The sequence below is a fragment of the Sphaeramia orbicularis genome, chromosome 17 (assembly GCF_902148855.1).
Source record: "Sphaeramia orbicularis chromosome 17, fSphaOr1.1, whole genome shotgun sequence".
NCBI classification, from domain to species: Eukaryota; Metazoa; Chordata; class Actinopteri; order Kurtiformes; family Apogonidae; genus Sphaeramia; species Sphaeramia orbicularis.
This window is the reverse complement of record NC_043973.1, coordinates 21,578,568-21,593,487: the sequence shown is the minus strand read 5'-3', so window position 1 is coordinate 21,593,487 and position 14,920 is coordinate 21,578,568. Positions and strand designations below refer to the sequence as shown.

Below are 14,920 nucleotides of genomic sequence, written 5' to 3'. Positions count from 1 at the left end.
CTGGGACCAAAGGAGAAGCTCCAGAGGTTTAGGTTTATTTAAGCAAAAATTTGGGAAGAAATGAAACAATTTTAGGCCTAAGTGCTGAATTACTCTGCATTTTTTTGTGTGTGTGTTTACACACTCAGACTCTCTTTCTGTTTGTGTCACATGAAAATCAGCCAGGTCACGATGGAGAAAAAAACACTTCAAGGCTGGCAGCATCTCGTTTCAGTTCAGGCTGGGGTTATTAAAGATTACATGACACGGTGTCAGGACTTGGCTATCTTCACAGCTAATTACTGGTATTTGGTGTCAAACTGTTGTGACAGAATGAAATGGACAGTTGTTTTTTTAACTTTATAGGACCAAGCCTTTGTACCTGCTGAGAAGGTTCTGAAGGTAAGATGGATGTTAAAGTTCCAGTAGCTTTCAATATGAGGAACTTACATAAAATCAAAATATCTGCTTCGTTGAGCCTTTTAGTCTAGACTAGTCTGGACTGGTATTAAGAGAACGCCTCTGTAGAACAAATTTTGCCACCATACAAACCTCTCTCCCCTTTTCTAGTTCTTACTCTCCCTCTCTTGCTCTCCCTCTTTCTTTCTCTCTCTCTCTCTCTCTCTCTCTCTGTCTTTAGTTCCTTAGTGTAACCAGGAATGCAGTAGTGCCACTTCCAGACCGCAGTGTCCAGGGAGCCCTAAAAAGGGAAGGAGTCTCACTCTGATTTCTGGCAGCTCATGGAGGAGGCGAGGCTAAATTAGGCCTGGTTTCATTGACTTCCAATCCCCCGAGTCCCAGCAGCCTGGCAGAGGAGGGAGGCCGGATGGTGCTCAGGGCCTCTGATGCTCCCTCAGAGCTTCTCCACACACTGCTTGGTAACTTAAAGTGTCACATAGAGAAATGATATGCCCACAAATTGTGGGATCCCAATAACTGTTCCTATTTATCTTGATAACAATTCTGTGTGAAAGGAAAATCCAAATATGTTGTGATTTTAATATTAATAAGCAATTACCAGAAGAATATAGAGATTGAATTATTGTAAACACACACGCACACACACACATACAGTATATATAAATATAGTGTAACTTCTAGGGTATTAACTAAATTGCAAAATAAACATTTTTCCCATTTAATTATTGTTGCATAATTAATATTCTTTACTTTACTACCACCTTATAAAACTTAAAAGTATATTAATATAATAATGTGCAACAGCTTCCTTACTTACTCATCAATAAGCAGTAATTGTTGTACTATTGAGGGAAGCTGTTAGTTAATGGCCCAGTAATTGTGGAATATGGTAATACCAAATAAGGCAGTAATAAGTGCTTTGTAATGACTAATGAAGAGTCAATGTGCTGCTATTAATGCATGCTAACAAGCAGCCTGTAAATAGTGTTACCCTATTAATGTATGTAATGATATACTGTATAGTAGGATTGGATGATAGTAATGATAATTTTATATAATGCATTACGTAGTGACACAATTGTATGTATTATATCATTATAATTATACTTAGTCGTCAGACGTAATTTTAGGTAGGAATATATTTTTTGTCTTAAGGGCTATTGTTTTTATACTGTTTTATCAAACCAGTGGTTTATAGTTTTACTTAATTTTACTGTTTGGTCATTATAACTTTAAATATTCTGATATTGAAAAGTTTTTTTCTTTATGTGTTTCCATCCTCTTACCATAATAACAAGTTTAAAGCAACAAATCACCATCAATGTTCATTCAGAACCAAAGACCTTTCAACATGAGAAATGATGTGACATTTATTGTTATAATTAATGACTGTGACATTCTTATTGTAATAGTATTTTTTGTCCATGTCATCCAGCCATAATGTGCAGCATATAGTATCTGCTCAGTATATAACCTGGCCAGTATGTTTTGCTCTGCTGATGAAATGCTCGTTGTCTGCCTCCCACTCTTGTGCTCTTTTGCTTTTGCTGTGCTGTCCGGTGTGATTGACCGTGTCTCTTTCTCTGTGCTGGCAGTCAGAGACAGGTGCTGAGTGCTGCTGAGTGTTACTGTGCGTGTGGGCTCCAGGGGGCTGGTTCAACATTCCTGTGATAGTTTGATAGACACAATCCTTTGGGGAGAAAGCGGAGGAGGCCAAATGACCACACCAGCCTCAATGAGGAAGAACTGAGGGGGTAAGTGAAATCCAGCGACTTCGTACCTGCTATGCGGGGGTTGTGATCACACAATTCCCCTTTCATTTTTAAGTCTTTATACAGCAGCGTTTACCACCCCACACTTCCTGATTCACAAAGTTGTTTTACTGCTAATTTCTCTCACTTCAAACTGTTCTAATGTCAGGCACTTCCTCTTTTCACACCCTCACAGGCTGCAAATATGCATACATGCCTGCGCGCACATAGAGTGAAGATTAGTGACAAACCCTACACTCACAAATTTAACAAAATACAGAGGAAGAGGAAGTTATAAAGGGGGGATTCAGAGAGACTATAACAAGGTGACCATATTTGGCATCAGCAGATAATGCAAGCAGAAGATGCAAATGAGATAAGGAGTGGTTGTCATGGAGACTTGATGTTGCGCAGTGATGGTTCGCTGTAAACCTGACCACATTTGTGGTATGGCCGTTGCCAAGCAGAAGGTGCTATTATGAGAGAGTGAGCGAGTAGAGTGAGAGAAGTAGCGGAAGAGAGAAATGAAGATGTTAGTTCATCCCATAATGCACTGCGTCAGCATGACCTGTGCTGAAGTGGCTTTGTCTGTCCCAGTGGCACGTCAGCACTAGACAGACACACAGGTAAGCTCACGGTCCGTAAATTTGCACTCTGAAATGACTGTCTGTTGATCGTTTTATGTAACTGATGGTAACATTCAAGATCTCCTCTTTGTTTTGTTGTTATCTTCTTTAAATTTCATAACTGTGACCTATAGTTTCCTCTTTGCAAAAATTTATATTTCTACAAATTTTTAAGGAAGGTTTCTCTTTTTCAGAAAAGTCAAATGTCCACTACGTTGCCTATCACACAACATTGACTAAGTTTTGTCCATATTTTGAGGGGCATATGTGAATGAGATTTTGAGAGGATTATTTTGTCTAGTATACCTGCAAGCTACGTTTAGACAGAAAAATGCTGGAAACTCAAATGGAAGGCCTCTTTGCAAGAAGTGTTTCCATTCGTGCTCATTTTATCTCCAAGATAAGCTTCAAGTTCGAACAGTGTGCACCGACACACAAACACACATACACACACACACCCATACACAGTGGTGTCAGATGGGGACAAGACAGTGTGCTATTTCCTCTCTGTGTATTTCAAACCTGACAGCTTGAATTGCACCTGCTCTCCCTCACTGCGTCAAAGTGGAAGAAGTTAAGAGAAAACCACAAAGTATTCACTGAGGAAACATGGCTTCATACTCACACTAGAGTCAGAGTGCTTCTCTACGTTCACACAGTTATAACTTACTGAAGTTTTTTGTGATGTGCAATATGGACTATACACTCTTTTTTTTAGGAATCAGCATCTGTTAAATTTATTTTGCCGTTTCACTCTGCACCCTCCAAGACAAACTGTAGTGAAACAGCTGAAACTGAGTGCAACTCCCTGCTGTGGGCCTTTCAAAAAGACTGTATACTGTTGCAGTTGTTGCTGTGATGGTCTGTAATGGGAGTGTAATGTGTATTTGCAGCCTTAGAGATAGATGAGCCGTCAGTGCTTGGCACACAGAGGCTCTGGGACATTTCCTCAGTGGAGTGAGAGTTCAAATCAGCCAGCCAGTGTCATTTACAGAGGGCTGGGAAATAGCAGAGCGCTGAGATGATAGGGAAGCTTAAGGTGGAAAGTTGCATTCATCAGGGTGGAGGGAGAGAAAATAAGGGCGGATGATGGTGAATGATTTAGATTTGATGGTATGAGGGAGACAGAGGGTTCACCCATGTCTGGCCTTGGTTTAATGTGTTAATGAGCATTATAGTGTGAGTTAGGAAGTCTCTAGAATATTCTGAGCCTTCCTGTAAAAGGACTCTACCACCATGATTCATATCCAGTATATGGGTCGAGCTTGAAATGTGGTGTTGTTAATTTGTAATCTATTTTACCAGACTTGAGGAACTTCTCTCCACAGTCACATGGGACATTAAACAACAGTTTTCATAAGCTGAGCAGGATCCCCCATTACTAGATGTGTAAAAACGGTGGAATTCCCCTTTAACTGCGGTGCATGCATACACACACACACCTCTTCCTGTTTTCGGTTGGTTAACATTCGTTCTCTTTTCTCAACCCAGTGTGTTGATTCTTGCCGCTCTTTGCTCATACTTAAACAGCACTTTGACCTCATTGATCTGCTGGTGAACAACGGTCACTCCTGTGTGCTTATCTATGAGGTACAACACACACACAGCACAGGAAGTTAAAACGTACGGTTGATTTCACTTCAGATACAGAAACGTGAACTAGAAGAAGAGAAATAGGCTCATTCGTCACATTTGATCAGAGAGAAATTTAGAATGAAACTGGAAGCTTAAGCGCATTACTTTAGCTGAATGAGCTAACCATCTGTATAGCTTGGCTGTATACTCGTACCTCTAATTGGACAAGCAGAGTATGGCCTTGTCGGCTGTGACAAATTGACAAGTGGTTGCGCTACCTTTGGGGAAAAATTTAAGGGAATTAAGATTTTGTCATATGTGAGAGAAGGTGATGAAAAGAAAGAGTCAGAGATAGAAAAAGTGTATTAATGAAGAGGAAGGCAGAGGAGATGCAGATACAGAAAAGAGGAGACTGGCGTACACTCAGCTGCAGCAGAAGAGGGGAAATTCCACGTCAGTGTCTGAGTTTCACAGAAAGCCCAGATCTTTGGAGGCGTTACTAATGTGTCTCTTATTGAGCCAGAGCAGCATCAGTCACCATGTGTCTTCATTATGGGTCAAGGAAAAACTCCACTTGGAGGTTAGAGTGACCTGCTGTTCCCATTGATCAGCAGTCAAAGGAACTGCTGAAATAATCTGAAAGGGATTTACTGTACGTGTTTAAGCAGGGCTGTTTCCATGGTTGGAAATAGATCTTTTTCCACCTCTAATGAAGAGTGGTTCAAGGCATGCACTTTTCTGTCATAACTGATAATGTCACTGTCTGTCAAAATGTGATTAACTCACAAAAACAGCTGTATAGGATGTTTCTTTTGTTTGAGGTCCACAGCATGTTTTTTTTTTATTGTGAGAGTGCAGGCACATTGCACCAGAATACTGGCTAGGTATAGGGTGCACGCTACAGCTGGAGCTCTACCACAGATTGTCACCTGGGGTTTAAGGGCCTGCTGTGTAAATTAGAGATGACTTATCACCAGCTTTGTATTAAACAGAGCTTTGCAGCAGTAGAAACAAATCCAGAGAGAGTCAATGGGAGAGAGACAGACAGAGGCAGTGGAACAAAAAAAACAGCTGCAGCATGACAGCTTTACATGTAAGAGCCAGGGTATCGGGATAGTTTTTGCAGTATTATGTATGTGCGGATAAGCCAGCAAAAACGAGCACTTAACATGTCACCACCGCTGTGTGATATGGGGAGAAAGGGCTTATTTGGATTATTGTAGACAACATAGGATTTTGTGATTTTGTCAGTTTTACATATTTGGTTATTAGTGAATATAAAAACTTAAGAAAAGTACAGCCATTTTTACTCTGCTTTCATTATTTATTTTATACAGTGGTCCCTTCTGCTCATGAACTGAATCCAAAATATCTCCATGCCATACAATTAAGGCTGTGTACACAATTTGGCTACCACCTCAGCCCTTATTTACACTGTTTTACTAGGGTTGGGTGTCATTAAAAACTTTTCAATACTGATAGTAATACTGATACTATAGATTCCAGAATGATCCTACAACATAAAAATACACCTATTTATTATTCAGTGAACAAAAAAGTGTTTTTATATGCTCCTTGGACTGATGCTGATATTTACTATTTAGACATTGAAATTTAGATTTAGTGAAACAAGACATTTTTCAATACTTGATATTCGCAATTCAATCCATCCCATAAAAGTCTTCACCGTTCTCAGTATAAAAGACTGGTTTCATGGTTATATATAACTGATGCGTTGACCCATGGGGGTCCACGGGTTCTAGATGTGGTAGTTTTGATGCTGTTGTGTGTTTGTGCATGCTGTACTGCATTTGTCCAGCAGTCACCGCCAAAGCATTCTGGCCATAGCAACATGATTATAAGGCTACTGTATTCCAAAATTACTAATATCTCCCAAAATATTGGTCCTATCAACTTGCCATTTTGGCTAGTCTGTTCTTTGACCAATAATACATCAGTATGCCAAACTGCGACAGTCAGCTCTTTCCAGATTTTGTGTGAATCCCCAGACACACATACATGCATGCACACAGAGGCCACATGGCTTTTATAATATAGATTCAACAACGCTACATTTCGCTGTGATGTGAGACAGAGGTGTGATCTCAGGTACATCTGATTCTGCTACACCACGCTGAATTCGCTTACTTTGTAACTGAAAACACATCTTGACATTTCCAATACTCCAAACTCACAGTATTATCAGTGCACTTTCTCCTTAATCAAAATCAAATGGAGTAAGTCACAGACAATGTGCATGATCAGGCAGAAAACCTGGCATCAGCACACAGCCTAAAATCTGTAAAGATTCCTGCAGATGCCAAGGCCAATATCTCCATGGCTACCAGATATTGCTGCATCAGGTCCAAATCAAATTCTTTATCCTCTCTGGCTTTCCCCTAGATGCAAGGGTTGTGGTGGCAGAAGCCTTATGTAAACAGTACAGGAGAGTTGACTCAGTGTTGTCTCTGTTAGAACTTTTTATTTTTTATGTGCAGCTGACCAGCAACCAAACTGCAGTATTCTGCTTCACTGTGAATAAGCCTTTACAAACTATTTACAAGCTCTATATTTTCTTGAATGCATAACCCTTTACAGGGTAGTCTAGTTTGATTTACTGCAGTTTACTGTCTCTTGCTTTTATAGTATGGGCTAGAGTTGAGGGTAATGCTGGCTGAGGTGTCTTAGGGCTGCATGCCACAGTCGAGAAAAAGGGAATTGGGACAGAAGCTGGACCTATTATGCTGCTAAAACCCCTATAAACATTTCCATAAATCTTTCCTCCACTTTTCTGCCTTTGTGGTAGCTGTTTTTCCCTTCATTCTAACGTACCTCTGTTCTGTCCTTACATCACCCTTTCATCTCTGTTTATGATTGAAAGTGCTATTCAGACTTTTATTTGCAATACCCATTCTGCATGTTTTTGCCTCCCTTCTATTTATTTCACTATTAATTTACCTATTTCCTCTGTTTCCTTATCTTCAAACTGTGCTTTCCCAGTTTTTCCTCCCTCTGTCTTCCTACTCTCCTTCCTCAGCCTGAACTGGATAGGTAAGGGCAGTGTTGCTGTAACTGAGCCAGCACTTCCTGGTGTTGTTTTAGGGGGGGGGGGCGTGGCCAGACTTTAGCAAGGAAGAGAGGGAGGGAGAGGGGACTGCAGGATCTGTATGCCCAGTGCAGTCAGAGATCCCTCCTCCTCCTCCTCTTCCTCCTCCTCCTCCACAGCTGTTGCTACTGCCGCCCAGCGAGCACCACTTTTCCTCGGGCAGCAGACAGATGATCCAGAGGCTGGGGAGTCAGTAGAGGCACAGCCCTGCCCGTCTCAGCACAGCTCAGCACAGCCCAGCTCAGCCACTTCAAGAGGCAGGGGAGGGGAGACACTAGCGCACCCAGCCAACGCGCCAACACACACAGTCAAACACTCCTCCTCTCTCTCCCTCTCTCTCTCTCTCTCTCTCTCTCTCTCTCTCTCCCTCTCTCTCTCTCTCCACCGTGGTGCTCAGCTCCGCACAGCTCCTCTACTCATTCGCTGCTGATTCACTCGCTCACTCGCTTGCCTCTCTTCTGCCAGTCGCTCTGCCTTGCTGCGCTCTGCCTGCCTGCCTGAGAATGGTCCAGCCGGTGCCTGGGGGTCTGCTGTCGTGGCCTGTCTGAACACACGCATAAACACACAGAGTCAGTCGACACGCGGAAGCACACACACACAAGCCGGAGAGCAATGTGAGAGGTAAGAGCTTGGATCGTACCCTCCTCCCCGTCTCATTGGTTTATCTAGATCTTTCCTCCTGTGTGCTGCAGTCTTTACTTTTCAAAGGAAGCGCCTGTGTATTGGGGTATAGGTAGACATAAGGGGATTGTCTGCCTTGAGTGTCTGCGGTTTGTGTGTGTGTGTTCAGTATGTGGGCCACAGGGTTAACATCCATTTGTTACGGCTTGTTTTATAGATATAGGCACACGCGCACATACATGTAAACAGACACTCACACAGTGCAAGACACATTCTTGGCTCAAGGCAGACAGTCACACAATAGCTACTTCCTGAGGGTAGCGCTAGTTAGCAAGAAAATTTGCTGGTGCGTGTGCGCGTGTGTGTTTGGAGGGCCGTGGTTGTTCCAGGAAGCAGTGGAGAGGATCAATAGATCGCCCACTCAGTTTTCATTCCCTCCGTCTGACTCAACACTGGGCATGTTGGGAGTTATCCGGCAAGGCATGGTTAACAAGGAGAATGGTCAAATTTGAGCCTTTTCTACCTCTTTGGTCCCTCGCTGCGCCAGCCTTAGGGGAACGCGTGGTTTCACATGTGTGTGAGTGTATGTGTATGTTTCTACGTGTGTGTGCTGTGTAAGGCAAACTCCCGCCCCGCTGCATGTAAATTATGTGTGACATGTGAAGCTGCTGCTACCTTATATGGTGAGCACAGTATTTCAGTACAGTTGATTCTGGCCAAGCATTCCGGGTCGCGGGAGGAGAGAGTGTGTGAGAGGGTGACTGTCTGTGGGAGTGTGTGCGTTTGTGCATGTGTGTGACTAAGTGAGTGTTTGCATGCGCCTGACAGAGGGGGAGTAACTTAGAGAGAGGAAGAAAGTTGAAGAGAGAAGGAAAGAGGGGCAGGAACTCTAGAGACTCGGGGAGAAGGAGACCCAGTAAATGGAGGGATTTTACTTGTCCATATTCAGACTGGAGTAAAAGTAAGTCACTTTCACTACTTTCATAAGGCATTTGGATACTGTCCTATGATGGTTTTCATCTCCGGGGATCTATTCGTATAGGTTACGGGTGAAGTTAAATGAACAGAAAGTGTTTTCTTGCGTTCATGGACATTTTTTAGACTCAAAATTAATCTACAGTAGTAATCCTGAATTCAGAGTTCAGTCTAAAAAATACAGATCTTTAAACTCCAGCCTTCTTGCCCTCTTCTTTACTCTTTGTCTATCCTCACTGCCTCCGATCTCCTCCCCCTCACCTCTCTGGGTTTCCTCTTGGTGGTGCGTCCGTGGTTGGGGCGATGATGAAGAATGTTGTTGTTGTGACTTAGAGGGATTTGGGGTGGCTCAGACAGTAGCGCACACACACACACACATACACACACTATCACAAGTATACACACATTCCAGCATACGAAACACAGACAGATGTGTGGCAGATTGCTTTGTTGCGACTTTGTAAGCCCTCACAGTAGCTTTGCTGCAGGTAGACTGTCAAGTCTGTGTGGCAGAAGTCTGAGGAGTGTGGTGGTTTTTTTTTGTCAAAGTGAATACTGTCGGTAGCACTGTTGAAGATAAGATCTCTCTCTCTCTCTGTGTATATTCAATATAGGTGGGAGAATATTCGTGCAAATTGTTCTGCATTGATGTGTGTAGACTATGATCCAGGATCTGCCCTACAGACAGGATTATTTGCATGACTGTGTCTGCGCTGACAGGTTAAGCCTTTATTACATTAAGGACTTCTCTATATGTTCCTACTGTATTGAAACCTCACATGAACACCTCAGATCAACAGCTGAACACAGATTTGGCTGCATGAGAAGCCTGCACTTTGAACAGGATTCCAAACTAAAAGAAATTGGTTTCATTCTCTGTGTAAGACATGTATTATTATTATTATACCAATGTTTTAATGACTCCCATTAGGTACCTGCTTTAATATTAGTTTAAGATAGCCTCTAATAATTTTCACATATTGCAATGAGGAGTCAGTGTCCTCCTATATATGATAATAATATTATGACGAATAATGATGCAAATTGGCAGACAAGCAGCATGTAAAAGCTGCTTTTCATGTCTATTTTTTTTTTCTTTGTTGTTCAGTCCAGAGACACACATGTCAACACAAGCGTGTCCTGGTTTTTCCACGCTCTAATTGCATTGGATTCCTTACATCTTACAAACTCTCCATCGCCTATAGATAGCTGTAACATATAATGACATGTTTTGCTGTCCCAGTATGCTCTGACTCGCAGGCTTTTTTGAGCTACCTGTTCTCATCATTGTGCCTGTTTGCCTCCAGTGTATTACAAACAGGCCTCAACACAGACAGAAATGTAGATATGATACATGATATAATGTCCTCAATGAAAATAATTGACTTGGAAATCAGATAGCTAGTGCAAATAATAAAACCGGTCACCTGGAGAGGGTATTTACATTTAATAAGCTATTAATAAAGAAGCTAAATATATATACTGTTGTAATAACAATAGGTTTTGCTCTATATGTATAGAAATGTATGTAATAAAAGTAGATTAGTTCTTAGTTTTTGATCTGCATATAACATGGTGAGAAGGTAGTTTATCTCAGTAAAGTGGTCTAGTGTTGGTCAAAATTCTCAGCAAGGTTGAAATTTTTATCTGCATGTCAATAACATAAAACTCAAATGATGATCAAACATCTATACTCAACCAAACACATTTGTTATATTTATTTTTCTATAGTTCTTCTTTGTCACCTGCTTGAACGCGAACATGAGTAAGCTATGGACCCTGACTATTTCTCACAGTGACACAGAGACAACACAGATATGAGCCAATGAGCCACTCATTAAACCATAAGGCTAGTCATTATCCACACTGACCGTTGACTTCACCACATCCGAACATATACACACTCGCAAACACAAAAATGCAGTGTTGCACACAGGCAGATATTCACCACAACCTAAGAGTACTCAGTGTCAGGACACATAGAGCAGTTGTGTGTTTGTATAGTTTTGTGCTTCTGCATATCTCTCTGTATTTATGCTAAACAAGAGATTTCATTGTCCCTAGAAATTTGCTCTCAGTGGAATCAATAGGCATTGTTTGTTGTGTGTTCCTAGAATAAGACTCACTTTCTGTGCCATATTATTCACTCCGATGACATACCATTCAGTTAAACTAATAGTTAAGACAAAATGATGACTTGATAATGATGGGGCTGATAATACTGTGGTAAGGACATTCCATTTACGAGCGAATTGCAGAGGTTTTATTTGGCAGTGTCCCGCGAAGCTGCATCTTCAGTATAACCTTGAAGCATGACAAACCAAAATCAGGAGTGTTAAATAAATTCTACAGCCAATAATCATTTTTTATTTAATCTGTTTTCCACCTCTCTTATAAATGATTGAGATCTAAGTGGGTGTTACCGCTTACAGTCAAAGAAAACAGGTTACTTTGGAATGTATAACAGCACTGTTATAGATTAGAAAGCAGCCCTCAGAATGTATGCATGTATGCGTGTCAGAGAGAAAAGGATTAAGAGACACAGAGAAGATGCTCACGTGTCCATATGTACTTGTGTGTATGTGTGGAAGTAAAGGTCAGTGAGGGCGTTATTGACATGTTATATTCTGAGCACATGGAGCAGCAGCAGCAGCAGCATGGCCTGGGGTGTTGCATTTCCTCCAGCGTCCTCCACTGTGATGACCTGTCTCAGCTCTCTGTCACCCTGACTCCACCTCTGTCAATATGCTGAAACCACTTTTTTTTTTTTTACTTAACAGCAGCAAGCAAAAAAGACGAATACCTCTTTTTCTCTGCAGTCAAAGCTGAAGATAGAAACTCTGATTCTACGCTACAGTGTATTTGTTACTTTGTCAAACATTATGTTGCAAAAAAACAAGTATGTCCCACGTTAGGATCATGTCATGCTTCATTGATTGACCCTTTTTTTTATGCAGAACAAATTCTCCATTAACTCTTTACCTGTGGTTTCAAGCTGGGCTAACATAAATTATTTATTACATAGCCATATTTCAGGAAGTCTTATCATAACTGTGAACCACACCCTCTTAGTTGTTGTCACAGTGCTTTAGCCGTTAGTTATAATGGCAACTTCAAGGCCAACCTAGATTAGCAACAGTCATGATGCACTGATTGCTCTAGCTTTTCATTCAGTCAGTACATGCCTTCATAACAAAGCACTTCTCTGTTTTAAAACATCCTCCTAACGCCTTGGCACCATCCATCACAGTCCACCGTGAAAGTCACTGGCAGCTTTTTGTGCATACTTTGTGCTTTCTGTTAAGGTGAAGGGTGGATTTCGGCAGCGTCTTGTTGAGAACAGATTTGTTTTATGACTCATAACCAAGAGAAAGTAAAGAAAAAAAAAAAGCTGGCTTGGTTTTCATGTCAGAAATTGTTTGCTAGCGTTGAGGCATATGCTGGTGTCATATGACCATGACCTGATGATGATGGCGCTGATATTGTAGACACACTTCCTCTTTTTAGCAATGTAATGTTTCAACCACATGTCCTAAATGGTGATGGGAAGCACATGGTTCTCTCTCTCTCTCGCCATCTTTGCTTCCTCTAGTATGGTTGACCTTGCACCAGCTTGCAAGACCTTGGAGTGTCATGGAGCTCTGCTGAGGATGCTGGAAGGAAACGCAGGCCAGACAGTCACATTGAGGGCACAAGTGTAGAGACTGGTAGAGTGGAAAGAATAGGAGGACTGTAAAAGTCAAGAACCCGCTGCTTCAAACAGAACAATTTCTGCGGTAAAAACAGAGAAGTAGATCATATTAAACAGTCATCTATTTGAAATAGATGCCTTGGAGACAAAGAGCACCGACAGTTAAAGTGGAATTAGATAGAGGGAGTGGTGTACTGACAAGAAAGACCAAAGAGATGAAGAAATCAATAGAGGAAGGATGCCCATGTCCAGACATGATGGATCATAATGAGGCCGCATTATCACTCTGCCAGTGTCTTACACCATACAGCATCATCTCTTTCGTAAAGATATGTGATCATCGAACTTTAACAGAAACCATAGAAACCGATTAAGCAGTCAGACAGAATGTAGAGGGCGTCAGCGTTATATGCATCAAGTTATCACATTTGATTTAAACAGCCCCCGGCGCCTTTAACAATGCAGTAATAGAAGTGTGTACTTCACCTCACTCATGTGTATGCAGCTGCGGCTTCAGTTTGTCCTGAATAACTTCATATAAAGTACATTTGGGTAGTAAAAGTATTTAGACTCCAGCCATATCAGACTAAGCTCAAAAAACAGATAGATTAAAACAGTTCCTTGGGCATACTTGGTTACACAGAAAGTTTAGACTTAGCTGAGTTGACATTTTCACAGCAATAAAGACTAAATGATGAATGAGCGGGTTCATGGGAATAGGAACATGTCTTCAGAAATGCAAACAACACAATGCAAACAAAAATGTTATGACGTATGTTAGCAGGCACTCAACCATTTTTTTTCCAGTTTATAGTCTTCATCTCAAAGTGCAAAATATATCTGTGTGTGTGTGTGAGGAAATAAAACAGTTGTAGCATTCATGATATGACTATGCTTATGCTCCAAAGGTCGTTAGTGGCAGTAAAGAGACTTCCCAGTGCAGGGGTCATCCAAGGTGAAGCTAAGCACTCTCCTTCAGTTTCTCTTTTTCTCTCCACATATATCCATGTTGCTGGGTCATCATGACCTGCACTGCACTGCTGCAGGACTCTGATATAGTGTTTTGCAGTGATGCAGTGCTGTAAAGTTAGCAGTGGTTGGTTGGTAGCATTGCTGAAGGTGCACATGCTGTTCTGGGATAAGCGATTTCTCTGCACAGGGTGTGGTGAGTTCCCCTGCCTGTGCGATAAGAGCAGAATGGGCCCCATGGAGCCCAGTCACTCAAATTCCCCTCACAAACCCCTGTACAATGGGTTCACCAAAATAGAAAGTACTGGAAGTTTACAGAATTCTGAAAAAAAAAAAGACAAGAATTTTTTTCTGCATCATAAACAGAGAATTCGGTTCATGGGAGTAAAATAATAAACAGGGTATTATCACAGCAGGCAAGTTTGGATATCTTTGAGATCGTAGCAGTATTCTGAGTACCTCTTCACAGTGAACATTATGAAGCTTCTGTCATTAATAGTTGATTGTTTAACCATTAAGTTTATTTTCCACTCAAAGAAAAATCAGGTAGTCGTAGATATACAGCAGTGATTAGTTTAGCCTGTGTCCCTCTGCTGTCTCTCTCCCCAGCAGCAGGCAGGTCAGCCTCCTCTTCGCTCCTCCCCCCGCTCTCACCTGGCGCTCAGCCCAGAATGTTGCTGCAACTCTCCTAGCTCTCATTGGTCCACACTCCCACTCTGCTTCGCAAGAAGGGAAATGACTAACTCTGCCTTGACTTCCCCTCCTGCTTTCACTCTCTTCCTTTCTTTCACCTCAAAACACATTTGCAATGGCCGTGTTTGCTGTTTTTGACTGTAAGTGATACAGGATTTGATCGGATTCTCCTGCATCGCTCAGAATTGGTGAAAAAGTTCTGAATGGCTGCTTTGTGTGCTCCGCTCGGTGCGAGTGGCGTGGTGTGATGGGAGTGTGTTTGCCATGTGTGTTTAGAGCGCAGGGTGGTGGAGAGTTGTATTTGTTTTAGCTGACATCTTTGCATTTTTGACATTTTTACATATTCTTCTCTCCCACAGCTGCATAGTTTAGTGGTGGCATGACTTTAAGAATGCTGCAGGTCAGAACTCATGTAAAAGATAAATGGAAGTAAACACAAACCTGAAAGTTTTCTTTAAACATGTCTTATCAGACTAATCTGTCTCTTCCTCCTTTCTATCTCTCTCCCTCCTCG

The 14,920-nt window shown here is 41.7% G+C and overlaps 1 protein-coding gene across 17 annotated transcripts in view; it reads left to right on the top strand.

Annotated features, from left to right (window-relative positions):
* The window catches only part of mbnl1 (muscleblind-like splicing regulator 1), a 55,689-nt gene that overhangs the window by 5,092 nt on the left and 35,677 nt on the right, over window positions 1-14,920 (top strand). For 2 of the 17 annotated variants that reach the window (XM_030159895.1, XM_030159892.1), the window contains exon 1: window positions 7,636-8,078. The gene's annotated coding sequence lies outside the window, so the exon portion shown is untranslated. Of the gene's footprint in view, window positions 1-345; window positions 382-619; window positions 858-1,994; window positions 2,154-2,687; window positions 2,777-7,633; window positions 8,079-8,791; window positions 9,040-14,522; window positions 14,547-14,786; window positions 14,807-14,920 lie in introns of those variants that run through there. The other 15 variants (XM_030159900.1, XM_030159885.1, XM_030159887.1 and 12 more) reach the window with 14 other exon arrangements.